General features: G+C 40.5%; 1 pseudogene; it reads right to left on the bottom strand.

Moving 5' to 3' along the window:
- Positions 1-7,126: 7,126 nt before the first annotated feature.
- Positions 7,127-13,370, bottom strand: part of LOC110900828 — a 79,719-nt pseudogene continuing 73,475 nt past the window's right edge.

The following is a 13,370-nucleotide window of genomic DNA, read 5'->3' as shown; positions in this document are numbered from 1 at the left end:
GTAGTCAAAATTATTGTTGATTTCAGATTTATTTGAATGATTTAAGTGTATTACCCAATTGTTGTGAAGGAATCGTAAACATAATGCTTTGCATGTATCCCATTAGATAAAAATTGATACATGACCTTGAATTGATATAGAGAAATTAGATGAGATAAGGTAGGATGAAAGAAAGATATGAATTTGGTTGATTCTTGTTAGACTAGAAAGTGAACAAGTAGGATCATGCTTTGAACACTTGTACCTTTTGCTTTGTTGATGATACGCACACCAAGTGTTTGATGAAATGCCTTAATAAAGATGTTAGTTTTGTTAGTTATAAACTTCATATAAATTGAATGTGATTATGAAGCTAGTGTAAAGTTTATGAAGTAATATCCATTGGTGTGTACAAACGGGTATGGGACATAAAATTAAAAGTATGAATGGTTATGTATAGGTGTTAAGGGGGAGGGTTCAAGTCAAGTGAAGCAACAAGGGAATCAAGATCGAGGTACGCTACTTGTACAATTCATGAGTTTATTATTTTGTTGTGATTAACATTAAATGCGCCGAATTGAATCAAGTATGAAAATGACGTTATGTGGACCCATCTTGGAACGGGTCGAAGGAAATTGAAAGTAAGAATAGAAGGGATGGTATGATGTTCCGTTTGGAATATACTTATGTGCAAGGATGTAAGCTTGTAGTAACTTACAAGTTGCGGATGTCATAATGGCTATAAGTCCGTAAGATGAATGCTCGAGTTAAAAGAAAGAATTTTTGTTCTAATGAGTTTATCTTGTCTTGGCAATGTAGGTAAATCTCAAGTCTAGCTATCAAGCTTTGCCCGGTTCAAACACGCTTCAATGCCCGACCCATGCTCCGCTACTTTTGTCAAGAAGTCAATGCTTAGTAATTTTGTCACCTTGTTAATACCTAGTATTTAAAAACTTAGTTCTTATTATGTCGTCGGTTGAAAACTTTAGTAGGATGTTGTATTTTAAACTTAATGATTTTCATATGTGTGCCAAGGTTATTTGATGGCATATATTTTGATTTTCAAAGTGTGTCGTGTAGATCATAAGTTTTGAATATGACAAACAGGGGGATCGTTTGTTTTACGAACGGGTCATGCCCAATTTTTCGTAAAATATAGAATGATGTTGTTAAAAATACATTGGTATATCTCATGGGCGTTACAGGTTCTATGCCCAATATCTCCACATTCTTCACACACCGCGAATTGTACCGCGTTCACTTCCTTCTTCTTCATAAGAGCCATTTCCCGCTCTAAGGTAGAAATTCGATCCTTAGAATCAAGATCGGGAAGTGACCGGGAAATGGGATGTTTCTTAGCTCTATTGGCCGATTCCTTCTCTTTTGACCGTTTGCTCATCCGCTCCAAAAACTCCCAATCATCATCTTCATGATTGCTCAAGAGAGTCCCGTTGCTCGTTGATTCAAGGCGGTTCCATGTATTGTCGTCTAGACCCCGTACAAAAACTTCTCTATTTGATGATGTGGGCACTTTCGCATCAACTCCTTAAATCTTGTGAATGCTTCATGCAACGGTTCACCCGATAGTTGGCGAAAAGACCTAATTTCAGCACGAGCATCATCGGTCTTTGCCATCGAGTAGTACTCATCCAGAAAATCTTGTTGCATTTCTCCCCATGTTCGAATGCTATTTGCCGGAAGTGTAAGGAACCATTGCTTCGCTTTGTCTTTCAACGAAAATTGAAATAGTCGAAGCTTGACTTCCTCCAATGCAAAATTGTTCCCCCCAATTGTGTTACATATAGATGAGATTTCCGCCAAATGCGTGTATGGTTCATCATTCGACCTTCCATTGAAGTGAGGAAGTATGTTGATGTAATGAGGTTTACAATCTAACATCCTCCTCTCACAAACAATTGGTGAATCATTCTCGGTGACCACCGACCTAAAACGGTCATTCACTCCCCGTGGAGGTTGTTGACGACGATGCAGACCGTTAAGTTCTTGATCAACCGGTCTTCGGTTGTCCCTTCGATCACCCCCTATCACCTCCTCTATCATCTCTTCGATTTCCACCTTGGTTACCCCTTTGGTTACCCCTTCCCATGAAGCGAGGAATCCGGTTAGGGTTAGCATTGTTGTTGTTGTTGTTGAACCCATCATTCCGGTTCCATTGGTAATTGTTTCGTGGTTGGCGGTTATTTTCGTAACCATCATTTCTTCCATCCCCATACCCGTAATCATCATCCCCAACATAGTTGGCGTTTTGGTAGCCAAATTCCTCATCTTCATACCCTCTTGCATTGTAGCCATTACCCCGATTCACATACCCCCAATCTTTGTTATCATTCACCCGATCATCATACTACCCTCCATCGTCCGAATATTCCGTATGAACACTTACATGCTCCGGCGATTGACAACCAGGAACACTATATGGTTCGTCATCGGGGATGGTGTTTCTCAAATCATCTATGTTGAAGAATGGGTCTTCGTTCGCGGGATTGCCACGATCTCGGTTGCCTCGACGGTCGGAATTGACATTCCGGTCATCAAGGTTTAGGGGTAAGGATTGTTTTCGATGAAGGTTTTGGTGTTGGGGTGTTCTTTGGGTGTTATTGGGATTTTGGTTTTGAAAAGGTGGTGTGGGTGGTCAGTTGTTATTGTTACCACCCGGTCGCTCTTGAGGTATTGGTTGAACGTTTTGGGCGGGATTGAAAGTGCTTCGGTATTGGAATTGGTTCGAGTTTTGATTTTGATTGGGGTTTTGGTTTGAGTTTGAGTTTTGGTTTGCCATTGAATCAGTTTCAATGGTTGGTGTGAGTGGTGGTGTTGTGGTGGTTTGATTAGAAGCAAGTGTTGTCTCTAACCTGCTTGCTAAATTTCTCCTTGCAACTCTTTCAATTTCCGGTTCGTAGACTAAAGGTGAAGTCCTCCTGGAGTTCCGCGTATGCATGCACTACCTGTAACCTGCACAAGTAACACACCCCGCGTAACAAGGAAAAAGACAAGTACAAGAAAAGAAATTATGCAAGTTAAACAGATAATCACACAAATTCAAATAATATCCAAACACAAAGCGCACGCACTCCCCGACAACGACGCCAAAATTTGATCGGAGTGTCGCGCTCCGATCAAAGATAAATTTGTATGCCCAAATTACCCTTAACAAATAGTTAGTGGCAGCAAGGGGTCGAACCACGAAGAGTCTGTGGTTTGCGAATGGATTTGAATGAATTGTAAAAGATGTCACACTTATGAAGCTTGCTATGATATATTTTTGTATTTTTGTTTAATTGAGAGATGTGAATTAAAATTACTAAATGATTGGTTTGATTGATTACGCACAATTAACAATTGCAAAAATGTAATTAGAAGTTTAAACAATATAGAGAAAACAAGGCTCACACCCGGTTCGGTAATTGCAATCCTAGGGTTCTTACACGTTTTAAATTTGATTCACTCGAATATGTTATTAACGGAATTCTATCATCAAAGCTTAGGTGCCAATTTCTATCAACGCCATGAAGGACGTACCACAATGCACTTCGTTACTTTGGACAAGTAAAACCTATTGAAAGACATGGCATAATTGCACAAACTTGTTTCGCAAAGTCAAATTTCATAACTCACTCGACGATTCACAAATATAGTTCAAATGCAAGAAAATTGTCAATCAATTCAAATACAAATCAAGTTGTCACAAAACCAAACTAAAACATTTTTCAAACCCTAGACTTACAATAACCTACACCGGGGTGAAACCTCCAAGAGATTAGTCGAGCATGATCGAAGAAACTTGATCACCTGATGTAGAAAGCTTGAATTGGATCATCGTGAAGCTTGAAGGTGGATGAATGGATGAATGGTTAGGGTTATGGAAGGTTGGTGATGATGGGTTGGAATGAAGGATGTGATGGTGAATTAGGTTCTTGATTGATGATTGATGATTCGGGTGTTGATTCGGGTTGTAGATGTGAAGGTAGATGGAATGGTGAGTGATAGATGATTGATAATGGCTCCAAGATGATATTCAAACTCTCCAAGAAAGTGTAACTGTCGTTTTTGGTTGGTGAATACCTTTTCTATTCGTCAAACAAGCAAGGAAAGTCAACAAAATGCGACAGCAACATTGAGGGGCCGTCGCCGACGGCCTGATGCCCCGTCGGCGACGGTGTGTACTTTCTCACAAACACCCGACGGCCAAACTGGCTGTATACGGACCTTCTGAGTGACGGACATTTGCACCGACCGTCGGCGACGACCCATACAGGCGTCGGCGACGGTGCCCAGAAACTGTATTTTCTATTTTTCGCTTCCCTTGCTCCCGGTTGACCCGTGTCGCGTCCCGGTGGTTCTGTTTTCACTCCGGTGACCCGTAAAGCTCCCGAAAAGCTCCTTAAACTCTGCTATACCTGCAAAACAAGTATCTAATCAAAAGTAGGCTATTCGGAATTAAAACATGTGTAAAAACATCAAATTAAGCAATTACGATCACCGGTTTTCGACCACGTATCACATCACCACACTTGTCTTTTGCTTGCCCTCAAGCAAATCTGTTTTTCACTTTTACATGGGTCGAACAACAAACACACTCCCCATTCCCGAGACCAAGGTTAAGGTCCAATGTCATGCTAAAGTTCAAACTCTTTACAATTTTCAATATATTTAACGGTAATGTGATTTCACATACACAAATGGTTACCCAAGATTAACCCGCCTGTGAAACCAACAATTCATGCACATCCCTCACAATGTTCTCTCCACTCGGCTTGTAAATTGGCTAATATTTATAATGTATTAGCACTTCAAAGAATATTCACTCAAAACCAATTAGAACACATACCCGCATAAGCTTGCAACTCAATCATTCTCCACCATTGATCACGTACACTAATCACAAGTCATAAGGTCTTTATAAGGGTTGTAACGGAGCTAGGCTAAGGTTAGGAATTAGGATATTTTAAAGTGGCTAAGTGATGAATATTCGATTTTTTTTTATTACAAACGACTACTCTAAACAACACTAACTATAAACACCAATTATGAGGCAACAACTTTTCGCCTTTTATTCAACAACTACTTACACTTCTTTTTGTGTTTTTCTCAATGCTTTTTCAATTCTTTTTCATAACATTTTCTGATTTTTGATTTTTTTTTATGCAAACAATCAAAAGCAACTATACAAATACGACTCCTATAATCGAATTTTCATCACACGGGTTTAAAAGAAAAAAAGTTTAAGCTTATGGGCTATAGGGTGGTCACGAAAGGTTTAGGCTCAAAGTGGGAGACTAGGGGATTATTTGGGTAAGGATGGATAAATGGTTTTAAAAGAAAAGGTTTACCTAATGCCTTAATCATTCTCGTGCTTGTATTCGGTCTATGGTCTCAAACGTATCAAAAGTTGCAAGTTCTACAATATATGACTAATGGTCCACTCAAACAAAGAAACATAGGTATGTAATCTATGATATAAAAGTGGCTCAAAACCTCACATATCTAAAAGGGTATGGTATGTGACATGCATAAAAGACTAGTTTCTTAGGCGGATTATTCCCAAATAACCACCCGCGAAATACCCGTCATGCTATTAATTTGAACTTGACCATGACAAAAGACCAAATGGGTTGTGACATTCCTCGTTGACTTAGTTACTTGTGCTTTTAAGATCGCTTTTAAACAAGATATTTTTGAAAAATTTTTGAAATTTCCCCTCATCCCCACACTTAAGGTAAACATTGTCCTCAATGTGTAGTGTTTAAATGAACGGGTCAAAAACGAAAATTTTTACTACTCCCCCATCCCCACACTTGAAGTACATATTGTCCTCAATGTCTAAGAACGAGAGTATTAAACGCACAAGGGATGTGATACGGCTGATTCCCCAAAATTTCACCCCGGAAAATAATGTACAATTTACAATCCACTTATTTGCAAATCTAAAAAATCAAAAGTACAAAGAAACGTATGCACCTGGTTTTTGAGCTCATTCCTCGTGTGCTCCTCTCCTCTTCATGAAAGCGGTTGTCCCACAAACCCAATGTACCTGCAAATCTTAACCCTTGTGTAGAAGCATGCTTCTTACAACCATCAAAATTTGTTAGTTACCTAGTTCTACAATTTTTATGAAAATATTACCAAGCTATACGTTATTTCACTTTGATTTATGTGGAAAATAATTTACAACAACAACAAACCTAACTCACTTTCGTAGGAATCACGGTTGCATTTAGCGTATGCAACAAGCCCTTTTAAACCCCCCAATAGCTTGGGAGGACGAGTAGGTCTCGTGAGGGTTATATAGGGAACAAACCCACAACGTTCATTTAACTAGGCAAAAATAAATAAAACGAAATAAAAGTAACGAAAATAAAATAATATACAACAACAACAACACAAAACATACCTTGCCTCTACCGCCGATATCTCTCGTTAGGGTTCACTAGCGGGTTTGGCTGGTATTGATAACCAGTGAGGGCCTCAAACACCTCCCTATAGTTATCGAGTGGACTCGACTCTCCTTGAAGTGGTGGTTGGTAAGGAATCGGGATGAAGCTAGAGCCGACTGCCTCGGGCCAATGAGGGGTTGGATCGGATGGGCCTCGTGGATGGGGAAGGTTGGGGTAATCGGTCCACCCCAAATGTTCGGCAAAAGGGAGACCAGCTTGATATTCTCTTTGATGGCGCTCCTGATCATGGAGTACCTTGGCGTTATTAATCGCCATTTGGTTAGAGACAGCTAAAGCTCTCCATCGGCGTTGCTCCAATTCCCTTTGTGCATTTTGACGCCTTGCCTCATTTTCCTCCCAATGCATGCCGATACATTATCGTAAACCGCTTGTTGCCCGCGAGTCCACAACCGGTATGACGGTATCTGCCTTTGGTTCACAAAGTCTGCTACATCGGCAGAAATCTCCTGATGCTTCCTCCTATATCTTTGCCTTGGTCCCCGCGGACCGGAAGGATCCGTCTCCTCCTCAACATCAGGCATCTCCTCATCTTCTTCCTCTTCATCACCCTCTTCATCACCCTCTCTCGGTTCAGTGAATCGGTAACTATCTCCTTGTTCATCTTCAACCGTATGAAGATGAACAAAAGCCTTCACAGTTATCTTCCAATGTCGCCTCATGGAGGCGAAGCTGAACTAATCGATGGGTTTAGACACCCACAGTGACTCCTGAGGCAATGCATTTTGCTGCAAAATCATTGCGCTAATCAAGCTTACGTAAGGGATCATCTTTCCCTTGAATGATTCACTTGTATCCCATGTATTGATCATCACAATTTGGCGCCATGACAACCTTGGCGTCCCATACAACAACGAATGCAAAACCCGGCAGTCGGGTGCCTTCACTTTACCGCGGTCCCCAAACCGCATCAAAACATTCTCCAACGAAATGCCTTGTAGTATTTTGCCCTCCAAAGACAAGTCGTTTCTTGAATCCCCTGCACCCCTGGAACCTGGCAATAAGGATGCTAGCATTCGCGCCGGATCAGCGTCCTTTCTTTTATTATCCAAAAACTGATCATAACCGCAGTAGTCATACGCTTCAATCCCAAGCGAATCAAATCTTGCTATAGCATTCGTGTGCTCGAATGACATGATCATTTGGTTTTTGGCAACATTTCCGATCAACTGCCACGTAGGAGCCGACCCATCAGAATTTTCAAAACGGAGAGTAGACAACCATTCACAAGCAGCCCCCAAATACACCCGGGTGGTGATATCCTCACACCAGTCAAGTACTCGTTCCCACCCAATCTTTTCAAACCTTTGAACTATGCCGATTTTTCAGAACTCATCGGCATTCAACGTACGCTCACATACTGCCCTCTCAGGTATGGGCTTTGAAAGACCTGTGACCATCTTCATTTTCCACATCTTCACCTCAAGTCTCTTGTTTCGGTACTTGGAAAGAGCCTTCAGTTTTTCATCTTTCCATACCGAAGCCGACCTACTATTCTTGGCCTCCTCGCAATCCCAATCTTGTCTATAGAGTTTCCCATCATCTTCTTCTACGTTACTAAATTGTTCCCAACGCCTTTGATATTGCCCCGAGCCTGAACCGGCTCCCGAAGACGAACCTTGTCCGGAGGTTTTTGCTTTCTTGCTTCCTCTAAATATAGCTACAATAAAAAGACAAGACAACAATTAGTATACCCAATTCCTTCAATTAATCTCAAACTTTGAACATAATATGCAATGTTGAATTTCAATCAATAATTAGATGTAAAATCGCCTTTTTAAACTTCCAAAGTCGCTCATTTTAACATCTACATATCAATTTATCATGTCTATTCACAAGATTTCTAAAAAATTCATGGTTTTAACAATTTTCAACATTACAACTATGCTCAATCATGCAACAATCTAGTGTAATCATATCACCAAGACTAAAGCATGCTCAAATCTCACCCAAATCAAGTAAACATTCTTAGATTTATGCTAAAACATCATACATTATGATAAACAGTCTACTCTTAAACACTAGGCTTAAAATTTCGAAGGAAATTAACAATTTATATGATAATCATGCATAAATTAAGTGAAATTTCATTCCTTTGATGTAGATTAACAAGGAGAACTAAGAAAAAGTGCAAAGCAAATGACTTGGATGAACACTCTTCAAAACCCTAAAAACTCACGCCCAGAAATCTTGCAAACGAGCAAGAACTGATTGAAACCGTTAAGGGGGTTTTGTTCCTCTCGGAAAATCACTCAAGATAGGCTCAAGAATCAACTAATTTGGTTAAGAATCGAAGAAGTTATGAGAGATGAAAGATTAGGGTTCTTGAGGTTTTATGAAGAAGATGAAGATGGGGAGAGAGAACGGTTGATGACAAAACTGATTTGATGATGATGTGAGAGGGTATAAGTGATATGAATAAGATTTTGGTAAGATATGTGGTGAATAAGGTGTTTCGGGTTAAGTTTGGATACCCACAAGTGACTTTGGGTTCGAATTATAAGCCAAACTCAAATCAGCGTCGACTAAAGATTGGGGCACCGTCGGCGACGGTGAGACAGTCCGTCGGCGACGGCTTAGGGAAATGGGCACAAGTGGCGACGGCCTAAATTGCTGTCTACGGTGGAATTTTGGGCGACAGAGATATTGGGACACCGTAGGCGACGAGGGAGCCAGCCGTCGGCGACGGCTCTTCAATTTTCATTTTTTTATATTTTCAAATTTTATGTTTTTTTTTATGAAAAATATGAGGAATTTTATGAACTTTTTCAAAAGGGACTATGTACATTAAAAATTCCTAAAAAAAATTAAAAATCTTTTTGTGATTTTTTTATTAGTTAAATTTTAAAAATGCGGAAACCGTTAACGGCCCTACCACCCCCCGAAAAGTCGTGTATTATCCCTAATACACACAAATAAGTCTTAAAACATACCTTTTTGTCTTCAAGACCCGTTCGTGATATCCGAACTTCACACAATCAAGAGGATTAGTACGAAACGAGAACGATTAACACAAAAACACACAAACAATTAAATAATTGTACATAACTTTACAAAATTCATTACCGGTCCTTTCAGTTGACCTCATAAGTTGGCACACTTACCATGAAGTTTACCAACTCCACATTCTCATCCTTTTTCTCATTGTTACCATCAAGAAACGATTTAAGGCGATGCCCACTAACCGTTTGCTTCGACCCATCCTTCGGGTCCTTGATTGTAACATCTCCAAGCTTTCCGACCCGTGTAATCACGTACGGGCCCATCCATTTGCCCTTGAGCTTACCAGGGAAATATTTAAGCCGTGAATTGTAGAGCCAAACCTTTTGACCCACTTCAAACTCCTTCGGCTTCAACTTCGCGTCATGTGCCCTCTTCATATCATCCTTGTATTTTGAGGCGCACTCATACGCTTCTTCCCTAAGCTCTTCCAACTCGCAAAGCTTTAACTTTCGCTCTTTTCCTGCATCATCATATTTCATGTTAACCTCTTTGATAGCCCACCAAGCACGATGCACAAGCTCAACCGGTGAATGACAATTTCGCCCATAAACTAAGCGATAAGGTGTAGTTCCCATAGGTGTTTTATGAGCCGTCCTATAAGCCCACAAAGCATCATTCAACTTCGTTGACCAATCCTTTCGATCGGGTCGAACGGTCTTTTGCAAAATTTCTTTTATTTGCCTATTGGAAACCTCCACTTGACCGCTTGTTTGTGGGTGGTAAGGGGTAGCAATTCGATGGTCAACACCATACCATTTCAAAAGTTTGCCAAAGTTGAAATTCTTAAAATGAGATCCCCCATCACTAATGATCACTCGGGGAATCCCAAATCTCGAAATTATGTTTGATTGTACAAAATTGCAAACAACGGTATGGTCATTCGTCTTGGTCGCAATCGCTTCGACCCACTTGGATACATAATCGACTGCCACCAAAATGTATAAATTGCCATGAGAATTGGGGAATGTGCCCATGAAATCGATCCCCCACACATCAAAAATATCTACAATGAGGATCGGTTGCATGGGGATTTCGTCCCTTTTTGAAATACCCCCTAACTTTTGACATTCAACATAATTTTTAGCGAAATTAAAAGCATCCTTGAAAATAGTCGGCCAATAAAGACCGCTATTGAGCACTTTGTGCCCGGTTTTGTGACCACTGAAATGACCCCCACAAGCAAATGAATACAAGTGCATCAAGACGCTAGGAATCTCCTCGTCGGGTATGCATCTTCGAACGACTTGATCCGGACAAAACTTGAATAAGTCCGGTTCTTCCAATGTCTAGTACTTGATTTGAGATAGGAAGTGCAACCTCTTCCTTCTATCCAATGAGCCGGCAAGTCACCTGTAACCAGATAATTGACAATATTAGCATACCATGGTAATATTCCAACTTTTAAAATTTGCTCATCGGGAAAGTTCTCATTGATCTCTTCACGGGAAGAATTCTCCTCCACAACCAATCGAGACAAGTGGTCCGCAACCACATTTTCACTCCCTTTCTTGTCTCGGATCTCCAAGTCAAACTCTTGTAGCAAGAGAACCCATCGGATTAATCTCGGCTTCGCATCCTTCTTTTCCATGAGATACCTAACAGCAGAATGGTCAGAATATACAATGACCTTAGTACCCCATATATAAGCACGAAATTATCCAATGCATATACCACCGCAAGTAGCTCTTTCTTGGTTGTTGTATAATTTAATTGTGCATCCGAGAGAGTCTTACTTGCGTAGTAAATGGAAACCAGTTTCTTGTCTACCCTTTGACCCAATACAGGCCCCACCGCATAATCACTTGCATCACACATAATTTCGAATGGCAAAGACCAATTCGGTGATTGCAAGATTGGGGCTTCAACCAACTTTTTCTTCAAAATGTTAAAGGCGTCTTGGCAATTCTTATCAAAGTCAAATGTTTTATCTTTTAACAATAGATTATATAGGGGTTTAGTTATATCACTAAAACTTCTTATAAACCTCCTATAAAACCCCGCATGTCCTAAGAATGACCGAATACCCTTAACACTTGTGGGGTAAGGTAAAGTGGATATGACTTGCACTTTTGCTCTATCCACCTCAATCCCACGACTCGAAACAACACGCCCTAACAACATCCCTTATTGAACCATAAAATGGCTCTTTTCCCAACTCAAAACAAGATTTTTCTCAACACATCTTTTCAAAACTTTTTCGAGTTGGTCAACGCATGTATCAAATGATGACCCAAATATTGAGAAATCATCCATGAATATTTCCAAAGACTCCTCCACCATATCCGAAAAGATATTCATCATACACCTTTGAAAGGTAGCGGGGACATTACAAAGTCCAAAGGGCATTCGCCTAAATGCGGAAGTACCATATGGACAAGTAAAGGTAGTCTTTGCTTGGTCTTCCGGATGTATAGCAATTTGATTGTATCCCGAATAACCATCCAGAAAACAATAAATTTTTGTCCGGCCAATTTCTCAACAATTTGGTCAATAAATGGCAAAGGGAAATGATCTTTGGAAGTTGCAGCAATTAACTTCCTATAATCAATACAAATACGCCACCCGGTTACCGGCCGAGTGGCGACCTCTTCACCTGCGTCATTTGTGATGACTTGAATACCCGCCTTCTTCGGAATTGTTTGTGTCGGGCTCACCCATTGGCTATCCGAGATGGAGTATATAATACCCGCATCTAGCCACTTCAATACTTCCTTCTTAACGACTTCTTGCATGTTCGGATTTAGTCTCCTTTGTGTGTCGCGAGAAGGACTCATGTCGTCTTCCGTGATGATTTTGTGCATCACCACCGAGGGACTAATTCCCTTTAAATCTGCAATGGTCCACCCAATATCGGCTCTATGGGTGACTAATACTCTCATCAACTTTTCTTCTTGCTCCTTCGTCAAGTTAGATGCAATAATAACCGGGAGCGTGCTACATTCACCCACATAAGCATACTTAAGATGCTTGGGTAGCACCTTCAACTCTAACACCGGAAGCTCTTCCAATGACGACTTTAACTTTGTGTCGATGCTCTCCGAAAGACTTTCCACTTGATGTGTCCAAGTGGGCCTTCCTTATTTAGCCGCCATAACCTCCAACTCTTTCACCTCTTCATCCATGCTCCGATTCATTTCTCCTTGTAACCTGTCAAACATGAAACATTTCTAAGAATAAAAGTACGATCAGATAAATGAAGCAAGGCGGTAACAGTATGAGAAATAGTAAGGGCCATACCATTGTCTACAACGACTCGCTCAGAGCCAGTGTAGGGAGCACCAGAGTCAGGAATCCACAAATCAACTCTTTCACATAAGCCTCATAAATCTGCCATGAGGCCAAAATGAGGAGAATTTTGTTGTTGGGCTTGATTTGTAACTTGATGAGGCCCAGAACCCTGAACAGATTCAAACTGGGCCTGATGATGAAGTCCAAAACTAGATTCTGATCTAAGAGTTGTAATCTGTGAAGCTAACCCAAACTCAGATGGCCCAAAGAAATTATTAGATGGTTCTGGGCCTAACAAAGAAGACTTAGCCCAATTAGAATTACACTTGGTCTCATATCTTGGTCTGACACGCATAAACTTCTCTGGAACCCTAAATCTAAAATCAGCTCTTGCGTAACAAGTATGGTGATCTTCATCACCGTCGTCTGACCGCCGTATACCACCAGAACCACCATCATACCCATCTTCCCCATCGATTTGAGTAAATTGGTGATAGAAAGCATTTCCAATTTCATGCCATATTTGTGAAGCTGTGGAGATTCCTTGAACAAGATAAAGAAACGATGAAGATAAACTAATTTTGAGAAAAGTAGCGGCATATTTCACACTTCTCGTTCATTCGACCCTTCCAAAGGAATAGGTAATTTCTTGTTCAAAAACTATAGTAAACCCATAGATTTAAAAACTAT

This window comes from Helianthus annuus, chromosome 13, assembly GCF_002127325.2.
Source record: "Helianthus annuus cultivar XRQ/B chromosome 13, HanXRQr2.0-SUNRISE, whole genome shotgun sequence".
NCBI lineage: Eukaryota > Viridiplantae > Streptophyta > Magnoliopsida > Asterales > Asteraceae > Helianthus > Helianthus annuus.
Note: the sequence above shows the minus strand (reverse complement) of the source record. Positions and strands in the feature narration are given on the sequence as shown.